Source organism: Rattus rattus, chromosome 3, assembly GCF_011064425.1.
Source record: "Rattus rattus isolate New Zealand chromosome 3, Rrattus_CSIRO_v1, whole genome shotgun sequence".
In the NCBI taxonomy this organism is placed as follows: domain Eukaryota; kingdom Metazoa; phylum Chordata; class Mammalia; order Rodentia; family Muridae; genus Rattus; species Rattus rattus.
The window spans coordinates 92,351,792-92,367,802 of NC_046156.1; the positions used below are offsets into that span (position 1 = coordinate 92,351,792).

Genomic DNA, 16,011 nt, shown 5'->3' on the forward strand with positions numbered 1-16,011 from the left:
CCAACAGATAGGGAAAATATGTATACCAATCCTACAACCGGTAGAGGGCTTATATCCAAAACATACAAAGAACTCAAGAATTTAGACCGCAGGGAGACAAATAAACCTATTAAAAAATGGGGTTCAGAGCTAAACAAAGAATTCACAGCTGAGGAATGCCGAATGACTGAGAAACACCTAAAGAAATGTTCAACATCTTTAGTCATAAGGGAAATGCAAATCAAAGCAACCCTGAGATTCCACCTCACACCAGTGAGAATGTCGAAGATCAAAAACTCAAGTGACAGCAGATGCTGGCAAGGATGTGGAGGAAGAGGAACACTCCTCCATTGTTGGTGGGATTGCAGACTGGTACAACCATTTTGGAGATTAGTCTGGAGGTTCTTCAGAAAATAGGAAACTACCTGAGGACCCAACTATACCTCTCTTGGGCATGTACCCAAAAGATACCCCAACATATAAGAAAGACATGTGCTCCACTATATTCATAGCAGCCTTATTTATTATAACCAGAAGCTGGAAAGAACCCAGATGCCCTTCCACAGACGAATGGATATAGAAAATGTGGGATATCTACACAATGGAATACCACTCAGCTATCAAAAACAATGACTTTATGAAATTCATAGGCAAAGGGATGGAACTAGAAAATATCATCCTGAGTGAGGTAACCCACTCACAGAAAAACACACATGGTATGTACTCATTGATAAGTCAATATTAGCCCAAATGCTCGAATTACCATAGATGCACAGAAGACATGAAACTCAAGAAGGATGGCCAAATGCGAATACTTCACTCCTTAAAAGGGGAACAAGAATACCCTTGGCAGGCAAAGTTTAGAATAGAGACTGAAGGAACACCCATTCTGAGCCTGCCCCACATGTTGCCCATACATGTCTCTGTTTCAATCTTTGCCTCTCTCTTCCCTACCAAGGGTATTCTTTTTCCTCATTTAAAGAAGGAGTGAAGCATTCACATTTTGATCATCCGTCTTGAGTTTCATTTGTTCTAGGCATCTAGGGTAATTCAAGCATTTTGGCTAATAGCCACTTATCAATGAGTGCATACCATGTCTGTCTTTCTGTGATTGGGTTAGCTCACTCAGGATGATATTTTCCAGTTCCAACCATTTGCCTACGAATTTCATAAAGTTGTTGTTTTTGATAGCTGAGTAATATTCCATTGTGTAGATGTACCATATTTTCTGTATCCATTCCTCTGTTGAAGGGCATCTGGGTTCTTTCCAGCTTCTGGCTATTATAAATAAGGCTGCAATGAACATAGTGGAGCACGTGTCTTTTTTATATGTTGGGGCATCTTTTGGGTATATGCCCAAGAGAGGTATAGCTGGATCCTCAGGCAGTTCAATGTCCAATTTTCTGAGGAACCTCCAGACTGATTTCCAGAATGGTTGTACCAGTCTGCAATCCCATCAACAATGGAGGAGTGTTCCTCTTTCTCTACATCCTCGCCAGCATTGCTGTCACCTGAGTTTTTGATCCTAGCCATTCTCCCTGGTGTGAGGTGAAATCTCAGGGTTGTTTTGATTTGCATTTCCCTTATGACTAAAGATGTTGAACATTTCTTTAGGTGTTTCTCAGCCATTCGGCATTCCTCAGCTGTGAATTCTTTGTTTAGCTCTGGACCCCATTTTTTAATAGGGTTATTTGTCTCCCTGTGGTCTAACTTCTTGAGTTCTTTGTATATTTTGGATATAAGGCCTCTATCTGTTGTAGGATTGGTAAAGATCTTTTCCCAATCTGTTGGTTGCCGTTTTGTCCTAACCACAGTGTCCTTTGCCTTACAGAAGCTTTGCAGTTTTATGAGATCCCATTTGTCGATTCTTGATCTCAGAGCATAAGCCATTGGTGTTTTGTTCAGGAAATTTTTCCAGTGCCCATGTGTTCGAGATGCTGCCCAAGTTTTTCTTCTATTAGTTTGAGTGCATCTGGTTTGCTGTGGAGGTCCTTGATACACTTGGACTTAAGCTTTGTAAAGGGTGATAAGCATGGATCGATCTGCATTCTTCTACATGTTGACCTCCAGTTGAACCGGCACCATTTGCTGAAAATGCTATCTTTTTTCCATTGGATGGTTTTGGCTCCTTTGTCAAAAATCAAGTGCCCATAGGTGTGTGGGTTCATTTCTGGGTCTTCAATTCTGTTCCATTGGTCTATCTGTCTGTCTCTGTACCAATATCATGCAGTGTTTACCACTATTGTTCTGTAATACTGCTTGAGTTCAGGGATAGTGATTCCCCCTGAAGTCCTTTTATTGTTGAGGATAGTTTTAGCTATCCTGGGTTTTTTGTTATTCCAGATAAATTTGGAAATTGTTCTGTCTAACTCTTTGAAGAATTGGATTGGTATTTTGATGGGGATTGCATTGAATCTGTAGATTGCTTTTGGTAGAATGGCCATTTACTATATTAATCCTGCCAATCCATAAGCATGGGAGAACTTTCCATCTCCTGAGGTCTTCTTCAATTTCTTTCTTCAGAGTCTTGACGTTCTTATTGTACAGATCTTTTACTTGCTTGGTTCAAGTCACACCGAGGTACTTTATATTATTTGGGTCTATTATGAAGGGGGTCGTTTCGCTAATTTCTTTCTCGGCTTGTTTCTCTTTTGTTTAGAGGAAGGCTACTGATTTATTTGAGTTAATTTTATATCCAGCCACGTTGCTGAAGTTGTTTATCAGCTTTAGTAGTTCGCTGGTGGAACTTTTGGGATCACTTAAATATACTATCATATCATCTGCAAATAGTAATATTTTGACTTCTTCTTTTCCGATCTGTATCCCCTTGACCTCCTTTTTTTGTCTGATTGCTCTGGCTAGAACTTCAAGAACTATATTGAATAAGTAGGGAGAGAGTAGGCAGCCTTGTCTAGTCCCTGATTTTAGTGGGATTGCTTCAAGTTTCTCTCCATTTAGTTTAATGTTAGCAACTGGTTTGCTGTTTATGGCTTTTACTATGTTTAGGTATGGGCCTTGAATTCCTATTCTTTCCAGGACTTTTATCATGAAGGGGTATTGAGTTTTGTCAAATGCTTTCTCAGCATCTAATGAAATGATCATGTGGTTTTGTTCTTTCAGTTTGTTTATATAATGGATCACGTTGATGGTTTTCCGTATATTAAACCATCCCTGCATACCGGGGATGAAGCCAACTTGATCATGGTGGATGATTGTTTTGATGTGTTCTTGGATTCGGTTTCCCAGACAACACACCTAAAAGCTCTAGAACAAAAAGAAGCAAATACACCCAGGAGGAGTAGAAGGCAGGAAATAATCAAACTCAGAGCTGAAATCAACCAAGTAGAAACAAAAAGGACCATAGAAAGAATCAACAGAACCAAAAGTTGGTTCTTTGAGAAAATCAAAAAGATAGATAAACCCTTAGCCAGGTTAACGAGAGGACACAGAGAGTGCATCCAAATTAACAAAATCAGAAATGAAAAGGGAGACATAACTACAGATTGAGAGGAAATTCAAAAAATCATCAGATCTTACTATAAAAGCCTATATTCAACAGAAGTTGAAAATCTGCAGGAAATGGACAATTTCCTAGACAGATACCAGGTACTGAAGTTAAATCAGGAACAGATAAACCAGTTAAACATCCCCATAACTCCTGTGGAAATAGAAGCAGTCATTAAAGGTCTCCCAACCAAAAAGAGCCCAGGTCCAGATGGGTTTAGTGCAGAATTCTATCAGACCTTCATAGAATACCTCATACCAATATTATCCAAGCTATTCCACAAAATTGAAAGAGATGGAGCACTACCGAATTCCTTCTATGAAGCCACAATTACTCTTATAACTAAACCACACAAAGACCCAACAAAGAAAGAGAACTTCAGACCAATTTCCCTTATGAATATCGACGCAAAAATACTCAATAAAATTCTGGCAAAACGAATCCGAGAATACATATTTAATTAGCTAATTAGCAGATAATATATAAGCTAGCCAGGATATAACAGATTTTAAGCCTTTTAAAAGCTAAAATATATCTAAATGTTCTGTTTAACTGATAAAAGTTGGGCTGGGTGTTAGGTACATCTTATACTTTTAAATTACAGAATGATAATAGTTGTGCTCAACTTATTTTTGAGAAAAAAGTTTCTGTTTATTTTTTTAGTTAAAAGGGTATAAGAGTAGATTGATGTCATTATTAAGGTGAAGGGAGGTACAGGATAGAACAAGGCCTGTCATTGGATAAGAAGGAAGGACGGGTGGGAGAAGAGTTTTAGAGAGGCAGAGGAAGCCAGAGTGAGAATGTGAGAGCACAGAAAACATGGCAGTAGATGTTTAGATGCCTCTCTGTACATATTACAGGTTGTTATGACTATTCTCAAGGGATGGGTGTGTACAAGATTTCGTGCCATCTAGATTGGCAAATTTTATCTTATCAATTGCATCAGAAAATATTGTTTGATGTGTTCTTTCATAAGGCAACTTAATTGAGTTTAAGAGAGTGTATGGTGGCCAGATGCATGGGCCTACCAAAGAATTGGGATGTGTTTGCCTGGCGTGGTGGAAACCCAACCAAGAGGGCTGTAGATGAGGGAGGAGCAGCCTGACACGGTGCTGTGTTGGGAAGATTAGTGTGTCAGAAAGTAGATGGGGGCAGCATGGAGCCACTGAGATAAATTATTGCTATTTCCAATGGCACCAGAAAGATTAAGGGAGTGAGACAGCTAGGGTATAACTGGGAACCAGTTCTGTAGGGTTTTTTGTTTTGTTTTGTTGTTTTTATTTTTACTGCAGCACATATATTGTGTGTCGAGTGTCCTGAAGGGAAAACATGCTTAAGTCCTTGAGTATGACGTGATTTATTGCATCATGGCCACATATAACCATGATGGGATACTAAAGACAAAGATAGGAGAGTGAGGATTTTTAATTTCCAAGAAATTATAGGATTTTGGTGTTTCTCAATCGTATGATTTTTTTGGGTAGGATACATGCCTTGTGATCTAGACTAATAGATGAATCACAGAAAGAAAAAAGGTGGAGGCAGATTTACCATGAAAGGTTTTTGGGGCCTGGGAATCAGATGAAAGGGAAAGAGAGACTACAAGGCCACAGAATATGTTGCTTATCAATTATATTGAGAGGTTACAAAGGGAATGGCAGGTTTGAGGAAAGCAGCCAGTTAGACAGGACTGTGATCTAACACTTCCCTGCTTATGAAAGAAAATTCAAAGTCACATCCAGCTGGAAAGTCTTATGAATACTATGAAGTACCTATTAATGTGGGGAGCCAGGACTGCCCTAGGCTGTCTGAAAGACCTGGACAAAAGAATAACTGGAACACTAGTTCTATTCCCTTACCCAGGATCAAACTTGTCAAGGCCTGTCTGCTGCTGAAGCCAATATCTTAAAGGAGTCGAAGTTGAGGGAAGAGACTCTTCCCTTAGGTTGTAGTTATCAGTTCTTAGGCAGCTGTAACTGTGGTATCCCATGTTCTTTTCATCAGCATTGTCTGACTTAATCATTTGCTGACTTAGTTGTTCCCCATGTACAACCACCAGTACCCCCAGGACTGAAAATTATAAATATGATTCTACAGTTTCAGAGCAAATAAATTTCAAGCAATCATCACAAAAATGTTTACTAACAGCAATCACATTTTAAATCAGACAAACTAAAAATAAATTGAACACCATGTGCTCCAGCTGTATATCCTCTGGACACCCCAAGACACCAAATTACTACAGAGGTACTTGTACAGTTTCACCCATTGTTGCTTAGTTCCCAGCAGGGAGGAAATGCAATTCATATGAATCCTAATGGGGTGACTGCTCTGCTTTTCCTATCAGTTATTTTGCTATACTGCCAGTATGCCATCCTCATCGTGCAATCCTAGATAGCACAGTGATCTATGACTCCATGATATAATGTTTGACTATGTAATTGCAAATATTGGAAGAGAAATGAAGTCTTAAATACTGCTATATATTTATTTAAATGTCCCTGTTTGTTTTATTCCAGAGACTGTGCTGCAAAAGGTATATAGACATTTCTCCCTCATTTCCTCTGCTGAAGGCTATTAATTCTCATGTGATAAAGTATCACATTCTCTATACTATTTCAAGAGATATATCTCTTATTCTTTTCTATTTAAAGAGTCTAAACTGTCTTTATATCAAACTATGCTGTCTATATAACAGGCAAACCCAGAAATATCAACTGTGCTTCACAAGGTAAGTATGCAAAATACGGTTTTATAGAATTGCTTGTAATGCATCTACTCCTATTTTTATTTTCTGGTCTATTCAGGTGTCTTTTATAATATCCATCTGCTTTTTAACTATGGAAAATTACAAACAAAAGCAAAAACAGAAAACAATTAAGGTCTGTTATCAAATCTTAAGCAAACATTCATCACTCTAGGACTGGGAAATTGCTCAGTGGGTAGAAACATATGGACCTGGGTGTGAATATTCAGCATGTATACATAATGCCAGGCATAGGGGATAGCTACACATAACTATTACCTCTGAATCCTGAGGGTTCGCTGACCAGTTCTCCAATCCCACACTGAATTTTTAGTTCAACAAGAGAACTTATGTCAAGAACAGTGAACAGCAGTAAAGAAGACGCTTGAAATCCTTCTCAGAACTCCAAAAACACATGCACAGATGGGTAAAGCCACACAGTTACAGGCATGCACCACACACTCACATCCACCAACATTCTTACAACACACAACACCACAGATACATAGAAAATGGTTAAGGGACTGCAGGATAATTCTTAATTTGCTGTTGTCACCCAGTATGTATCTTATATACTGATAATAACCAAGAAAAGATTAAGCTGGGAGAGAGTTTATCCATAATTTTAACTTTTGCCACTTAATACTTTGGCTTTTAATAAAAAGGCCAACAGATCTACCTCCTATTTGGTAAAAAAGAGAATAAAAAACCACAAAAACGTTCTGTCAGCCAACTTCCCTTTAAACGTCTGTTAAACAGGAAGACTGTTTTTTTTAAACATCATTTTAAATACTTAAATATGTATTTGTGCGTGTGTGTCTGTGTGTGTGTGCACGCACGTGTGTGTGTGTGTGTGTGTGTGTGTGTGTCTGTCTGTCTGTCTGTCTGTCTGTCTGTCTGTCAGTGTATTCTGTATGGAGATGATGTGCTGTACCACTCGGGACGAGGTGGTCTGGGGCCCATGGGTGATGCCGCGCCGCACTCCCCCCCCAGTCTCCTTCCCCGTAGGGCCTTCCCAGCGGTCCTGTAGCCGATTTTGGCACACCACCAAGGTGGAAGGGTGCCTGGCTGTGACCAGTCGCTGAACAGGGGGGGAGGGGCGGTCACCCACCAACCCCAGCCCCGGCCGCACTTGCGCACCTGAGCCTGCCTCCTGAGCGCCTGCTGACCCCCCTGTTGGGAGGAAAGGGGACGCTTGGAGTGGGGAGAAAAACGCGCGGGTGGAGGGGTCGGGAGGAACGGGGAGCGGGAAAGATCCGCCGGGACCACCGGCACGGCCGGACGCGCGCCGCCGGGTTGAATCCTCCGGGCGGACTGCGCGGACCCCACCCGTTTACCTCTTAACGGTTTCACGCCCTCTTGAACTCTCTCTTCAAAGTTCTTTTCCACTTTTCCTTACTGTACTTGTTGGCTATAGGTCTCGTCTCAGTATTTAGCCTTAATTGGAGTTTACCACCCGCTTTGCGCTGCATTCCCAAGCAACCCGACTCCAGGAATATCCGGGCCCGGCGCACCTGGGCCTGCTACTGGCCTCACACCGTCCAAGGGCTGGGCCTCGATCAGAAGGACTTGGGCCCCCCACGAGCGATGCCCAGGAGTGGGTCTTCCATACGCCACATTTGACGCGCCACGGCACGCGGCGGGTATTCGACGCTGGGCTCTTCCCTGTTCACTCGCCATTACTGAGGGAATCCTGGTTAGTTTCTTTTCCTCCGCTGACTAATAAGCTTAAATTCAGCGGATCTTCACATCTGATCTGAGGTTGCGGTCGAGAGGGGAAGGAGGAAAGGAGAGCGCGCGCGGCCGCGGGGGACGGACAGAGAGGAGAGCGAGAGGGTGCCGGGGTCCCAGGCCGAGGCCTGCGACCTCTCTACCCTGGCCAGCTCCCACATCCTGGGGACAAGTCGCATCAGCGCAGGGACTCCACAGCGTCACGCCAGCTGGCGCCCGAGCGGATGGCCCCCACAAGAGGGAGGGGGGAGGAGAGGTACCTGAGACCGGCCCCGGCGCGTGCGGTATCCCCCCACCCCCAGTCCGACCCTCGCAGGTTGCTTTCTCTGCACTCACTGGCGGGTGCGTGGCGGCGGTTGTACCGACCCCGTGGGCGGGACCAGCCTACCACCAGACAGGAGGTGCGATGACCGACCCGGGCAACACGGCCCCTCTCGCGCCCAGGCACCCGACCGGCCCACGCCGACGCGTCCCCACGGGTGGGGAGAGCGGGCGAGGACGGGAGCGGGAGCGGCGGAGCGCGCGGGGAAGGAGCCGCGAGGAGGGCCGCCCGGCCGCGCGACGACGGCGGGCGAGGAGGACGAGGCCCGCGCGGACCCACGGGGCGCGGGCGAACGCCGGACGCCGCCCACGTCTGAACTTCGGGAGACGGAGGGCCCCGGGGAACGGGGCCCTGCGAGCAGACTCCCAGCCGCGCGACGCGACCCCCACGCGGCGGCGAAACCGCAAGGGGGGGCGGCGATTGATCGTCAAGCGACGCTCAGACAGGCGTAGCCCCGGGAGGAACCCGGGGCCGCAAGTGCGTTCGAAGTGTCGATGATCAATGTGTCCTGCAATTCACATTAATTCTCGCAGCTAGCTGCGTTCTTCATCGACGCATGAGCCAAGTGATCCACCGCTAAGAGTCGTATAGGTATCTGGGGTGTGAGCAGACTCCTACGGGTGCTAAAAACAGCACCAGCTCCCCCGCCCGCCCCTGCTGAACTGGAAGAGAGGGGCCCACGGCGAGGCGGCTCCACCTCAGGCCCGCCAGCGGGAAACTAAAGGATACATGTGAAAAGAAAAAAAAGACAGGGTCGGGAATGGAAAGGCAGGACACACGGGACATGGGACGCCGCGAACCCAGCACCCGGCGGCGGCCAGCCAATGGGCGGGCAAGTCGGGCGCTCGGGCCGGGACCCCATGGGCGCCCAGAGGGGGCCCGCGACACGGCCCCCCGACTGCCGCCTCTGGAAGCGCCGGCGGCCGGAGGGGGCCCGCTGAGTCTCAGGGAGCACCAGGTGGAGGGAGGAATCCTGCAGACGACCGACAGGCGGTAGGGCGACCCCCCCCCCGCGGGGTCTTTAAACTTCCACGCTGGAAGAGGACAGCTAGGTACCCGGACATGAGTGGGGCGGAGACGCGAGGCCCAGAAGGCGGGGCGGGCTGCGAGAGCACACCCGTGGCACAGGCACCCCCTGCACGCGACAGAGACACCCCAGCACCTTCAGAGCAGGAGAGCTGTGGCGGAGGGGCGGCAGGTGCTGTGAGGAGAGGGAGCGGGTCCCGGCCACCACTTAACGCCCCCCCTCCCTGTGCACACGAGATGAGATCACGGAGCCGGTCCAGAAAGAGGCAGAATGACCTCGGTACGCCGAGGGCCTTGGCTGGCCAGCGGGCAAGGGAGGTGCCAGCGGCGGAGGCAGCAGTGCTGGGGGCAGAGGCTGGCACACGGAGGCAAGGACTTAGGCAGAAGAGCAAGGCAGAGAGAGAGAATGGAGGAGGTCCCTCGACAGACCAGACCTGACACCCTCCCCGCACCGCTCCTTAACGACCCCCGCCTTTCCCGAAATGCTCACTTGGCCGGCGCCGCGGCACACGCCACGAATGCGACCGGGACCAGGGGACCCATTCCCGGTGAGAGGAGGGACTCACACAGGCCCGAGAAAGGACCAGACACCCCCTTGGCCTTCTCAGTTAATGATCCTTCCACCGGTTCACCTACAGAAACCTTGTTATGATTTTTACTTCCTCTAGATAGTCAAGTTCGACCTTCTTCTCAGCCCTCCGACAGGGCCATGGGCTGATCAGGCCTCACATAACCATCCAATTGGTAGTAGCGAAGGGTGGTGTGTACAAAGGGCAGGGACTTAATCAACGCAAGCTTATGACTGGTACTTACTGGGAATTCCTCGTTCATGGAGAATAATTGCAATCCCCGATGTCCATCACAAATGAGGTTCAATGGGTTACCCGCGCCTGCCTTTGTATGGTAGGCACACACTGAGCCAGTCAGTGTGGCGCTAATGCAGCCCCGGACATCTAAGGGCATCACAGACCTGTTATTGCTCAATCTCGGGTGGCTGAACGCCACTTGTCCCTCTAAGAAGTTGGGGGACGCCGACCGCTCGGGGGTCGCGTAACTAGTTAGCATGCCAGAGTCTCGTTCGTTATCGGAATTAACCAGACAAATCGCTCCACCAACTAAGAACGGCCATGCACCACCACCCACGGAATCGAGAAAGAGCTATCAATCTGTCAATCCTGTCCGTGTCCGGGCCGGGTGAGGTTTCCCGTGTTGAGTCAAATTAAGCCGCAGGCTCCACTCCTGGTGGTGCCCTTCCGTCAATTCCTTTAAGTTTCAGCTTTGCAACCATACTCCCCCCGGAACCCAAAGACTTTGGTTTCCCGGAAGCTGCCCGGCGGGTCATGGGAATAACGCCGCCGCATCACCAGTCGGCATCTGTTTAGTTATGTACCCCCATTTCTTTTTCTTTTTCTTTCTCCATTTCTCTTTCTTTTTCTTTCATTGGGGGAGGGGATTTTTTTAATTCACATTTTAAATATGATTTTCCTGATTTGCCCTCTAGAAACTGGCTATTATGTCCCCTCATGCCTCCTGTTCTGAGGGCAGTTCCTCACTCACCCACTCACTCCTTCCAACCTGCCCATTCTGACACTTCCCTACACTGGGGCATCAAGCCTTGACAGGACCAAGGGCATTTGCTCCCATTGGTGCCTGAAAAGGATATCCTCTGCTTCATATGCAGATGGAGCCATAGGCTCATCCTTGTGTATTCTTGGGATGGTTGTTTAGTCCATGGAAGATCGAGGGCAGGGGTTTGGTTGGTTGATACTGTTCTTCTTATGGGGTGGCAAACCCCTTCAACTACTTCAGTTCTTTCTCTAACTCCTCTTTTTGGAACCTTGTTCTCAGCTCAATGCTTGACTGCAAGCATTCTCTCTCCCTTCTTCCCTCCCTCTCTTCTTCCCTCCCTCCCCACACCGCTCTATGTTTGTATGTTTGTGTGTTTGTGTGTCTCTGTGTATGTGTGTGTGTCTGTCTGTCTGTCTCCGTCTCTGTCTGTATGTCTTTCTAAGTGAATGTCACTTTTCTTTTCTTAGATAAAGTGATGAGATAAGAGTCTTACCCAAGCTATGCAAATACGTCCTTTAGGCTGAGGCCAGAGTATTTTTTCCCTCTGTTCTACTATTTATAGACCTAATACTAGGAGCTTCTAGCCTCCATGTAATCCAACCTTCCAAGCTGACTGATTCAATATGGTTTCTCTTGGCATCTTCATGAGTTGTTCTGCTTGGACTCACATTAACTTGGACAATGTGTTACAATCTTCTGGATCCTTCTAATTCTCCAGCTTTTTCTGTTTTCCCCAGTGAATAGTTTGTTCTCTCAGAACCTGAATCTGTAAAATCATGTCCAGAAAACTTCCGTAAACACATGCCACACACCACAACTTCTCTTTCTTGCTCTACTTCTCTCTGTCTTTCTTTTGTCTATTTTTGTCTCTCTTTCTCTACTCTTGTGTATTCTCTTATTCCTAAGCTGTTCTCATGTGAATTGGGCATATTTTATCTGTGATACATTCTGTCACTTTTTTCTTTGAATTACTACTTTATCTGGCCCTCAATTATATGACACTTTCAAACATGGCTACTTCTTTATGTAAACTAACCTTACAATGTACAATCATTTTGCTAATATTTATCTACCTAGTTCTTACCTGGACCTATTGGTTATAAAGAATTAACCTTTCAGGATGCCTATATTTATGGCAGAATCTTTCTGACCTTTCATATATGATGTCCTGTGTCTCAAAGATGAGGGTATTAGAATAAAATTATTCTACACATTTTCTAGAACATTGAAAGATTCAACTTAAGTCTTATTTTATGATCCCATTAGCAGCCATCAGTCCAAAACACAAAATCACTAAAACAAATCCTAGTTGCATCAGGTAGGGTGGGAAGATATCCCAGTGATTAAGCAGGCAGGAAATGTTAGAGAGACATGGGAAGAAGATTGTTTATTGGTCTATATTTATGGCTTGCTCAGCCTGTGTTTTTATAAAAGCTAGAACAATAAACCCAGGAGTGGGACAACCTACAGTGAGCTGGGCCCTCCAACAAAATTATTGATCAAGAAAGTGCCCACAGGCTTTTTCATTGGACAATCTTATGAAGAGTTTTTTCTCAGTTAAGATTTCTTCTTCCAAGTTATCTCTAGTTTTATATCACGTTGATAAAAAACCTTCCTATATAGTTTGTAGGTGAGAGTTTGTGGGTGTATATCTCTAAGCTTGTGTATTGAAGTGATATCATTAAAAATTTTACAAAAGAATGGCTAATAATAACCTGTGTGTGTGTGTTTCTTTAATCCCGCAGGCTTTTGCCCGATTCTTGGTACCGTGTCGGTGCAGGCATTGGGCACCGACAGTGTATGTCAGTGAAATTATGTGTGTATATGTGTTTCTGCATGCCCACAGATATTATATGTATCATAATAGGGTATTAAAGAGGACAATGACTTAATCTAAAGAAATGCTTTAGATTATAGCACACACCAGCAAGAAAACATTCCTTTTTTGGCATGGGGTAGCAATTGGGCTTGCAACAATAAATTATGAAATATACTAGGAAGAGTGAAATAGCTCAGTAGGTAAAGATATTTGTTGCCAAGGCTGTTAACCTTGGTTTGGTCCTTGGGACATACACAATGGAAGGAGGAAATGAATGCCATAAATTGTACTCCGTCATCCACATGTGTGCAATCACATGCAGAAACAAGCAAATACTCAACTAAAAGAATCAGAAAATTAGAATTCTATAAATATAGGACTTAAAATATATGCATAAATTAAAGTAAGGAAATAGATTGACATGAGATATGGTAAGAATTCTGTAAAGCTGATACATACCCAGACTTAGAGAAAGTATCCCTATACATATGTGTGTTCCGTTTCTCCCATTTCTGGAGCAAGAAAAAAATTACATACATGGAATTTCTGCCTAGTATTACAGAGCAACAGAACATAATATTGAGAATTAAAAGAAGAATACATATATAGTTCATAAGAAGGCAACTTGGTCTTGCAGAGATAAGCTAAACAACTCCTGGATACTATAAGTTCAGACTCATGAACATGTATTACTCAGATTGGTGAATCAAAAAACTTAAATATGGGGCATGTAGATTCCAGAGACTTTTCCACAGTGGAATTGTGTAACCAGGGTGACCAGACAATAGCACTTGCATTTGTATCACTTAGATTTATAGAGACCTTTCCTTGCATGGTGGAGGAATAGGCATCTACACTGAAATGTACTATATGTAACTAGAGAAATAAAACAAAATGTTCTACTTTATAACCAAATCAGGAATACTACTAGGAAATTCCAGGTTTCTTAGTCACATCATGAAATAGAATCAAGTGACCTTGTTCCAATATAATATTCTTCATTCTTTCTGAGATATGAGGTAGAGGATGAAAGAAAATACCCCAACAACCTGGGTTTAGGGTAATGTATTAGTTAAAAATGTCAAGTGTATGAGTCCAAGGGGATCTGACATCCATCAGGAGTCATGGAATACTTCCACTGGACTCTCCACAGTGGTTGCCTGTGTAGGATTTGGTTGCTGAATCAGCACTCATTTTTCAAATGTAGAAGACATCAAAATATAGACAAGAGGGATCATCCTCATATTTACAAAGCACCCCCACAAGTTTTGTATTGTCTTACTTGGAAAGGATAAATTTAAAAGAGTAAAACAATATTATTATACTCAAGGAAAAAGCTTGTGTCAAAGAAACAAAACAACAATTAAAGGCAAAAGTCTATGTTTTTCAATAGAGTGACTATAAGGAAAAGAAGTACACTTTAAGCAGAAATTGTTGTTATCTTCTTCAAATTTATGGAGCATGGATGTTATAAAATGAATGATAAGATAGAATAACAATGTAGGGTGAGAAGCTAATTGAGAGAGGAGCAGAAATTAAAATCAAAACAGCTCAGAGCATCAAAGAAGCCTGTGGTAAAACCAAATCTGCAGCAACACAATTGTAAGCAATACCCATTATGGAAAAGTAAAAGACAATTCAAAAGGCACATTAATGTATATGATGGACACTTGTGTCAACTTGGATTTAGATGCCTCTAAATCTGGAGGGGTTTGTCTCCTATTGAGAAGGCAAAATGTTGTTCCCCTTCAGAAATTTGAAGTAGATTGAATAATTTTACCCTCTTTGTCCTAGTAAAAAAAAAAATAAGGCCATAAAATAATTTAAATTGTAAACGTGTGTATGTGGGGGTGTGTGTCTTTATTAAATTATGTTTATTTGCCTGCATAGGGTTGCCTGTGGAGGCTAGAAAAGGAAGGATATTGGGTCCCTGAAACTGAAATTACCAGTGATTATGAGTCATCTTGTTCTTTGAATCTAACATGGGTCTTCTTCAAAAGTAGTACATGTTCTTAACTTCTCCGTCATCTCTCCAGTCTCCTGTAAAAATAAGTTTAAAAAAAAATGATTTCTGTTGCCTAAAGACAAGGAGGCTGAATGAATATAATGATTCTGAGGTTATTTTTAAAGATGAAATTCATTATGATAGACAATGGGCATAATATATCTAAAACTAAGAAAAGATAAAGTGCAAACAATAAGGAACAGTGTGCTGTATGAGAGATGTTGCAGGGTAAAAAATGACATGAAACTTTCTAAAGAGGCTTGAGTCTGCTTATAAGGTCGCAGTACTTTGTGTGTACATGTTTGTGTGGGGGTACATGTGTCTGCAGGTGCATGTCCACAGGTGTGAATAAGGAGGTCAAAGGTCAATACTGGGTATCATTCTCAGTCTTTCTCTACTGTATTGATTTTGCGACATGGTCTCAAGCTGACCATGGAATTACCAATATAGCTAGACTGGGGCTCTGTCAAGTCACAGGGTTTCTTTATTCTCCATTTCACAGGCACCAGGATGATTAGCTTGGAACACAGTCCCATGACTTTTTACATGTTCTCTGGAGACTGCACTCAGATCCTCATGCATGTATCAGAAATAATTTAGCAGAGGTGCTACCTCTTTCTGGCAGTGGCCATGTAGCTGCTGCAAGGAATAGCATATGAGTGCTTCAGTGACAGGATTCTACTGTGGCAAGTCCATTTAAACCACTTCTCAGTTGACAAGGGAAATTTGGTGGCCTTTATATTTAGTACCAAGTTTGCATGCCCTACAAGCTCTCCTTTCCTTCATTGTACTGCATATAGTCATTATCAAAATTGTATCACTTCATCAGTCATGGACAAGGCCATCTGGAGTCACACAGGTTAAGTCACTGTGGATGATTCTACATCTTTCTCAAAACTCTTTCAAGGGATAAAATGTTCTTCACCTCTTTTTGTATCTATCAATCCTCCAGATGTTACCATAAATCCTGGGAATTTGAGACTTATAATCATATCTTTAGAGAAGTATCCAGTCACACTGAGCAAGTCTGTGTCAGTTGTGGAGAGAGGTAGGTCCTGCTTACATAACTATTTTTAAGAAGCTATATCTGATCAATAGAGACATGGGAAATGCAGAGATTATGTTGGATTGATAGAGACTTGAAAATGGCTCTTAGAATGATTACATCTTACAAAGATCTATATATTAGAAAGATATCTAGAAGATCTGCTTTGTAAAATGAACTTGTCTGTCTGCAATTAAAAGGGAATTATGATAGGAGATAATAACTAGAGATAGTTTACCAACAAATGTTTAATTCGGCCTCTCA

The 16,011-nt window shown here is 43.7% G+C and overlaps 1 non-coding gene across 1 annotated transcript; it reads right to left on the reverse strand.

Annotated features, from left to right (window-relative positions):
- Nucleotides 1-8,715: 8,715 nt before the first annotated feature.
- LOC116897490 lies at nt 8,716-8,868 on the reverse strand. Its single transcript, XR_004387511.1, has one exon. It is a non-coding gene; the product is annotated as a 5.8S ribosomal RNA (ribosomal RNA).
- Nucleotides 8,869-16,011: the final 7,143 nt, after the last annotated feature.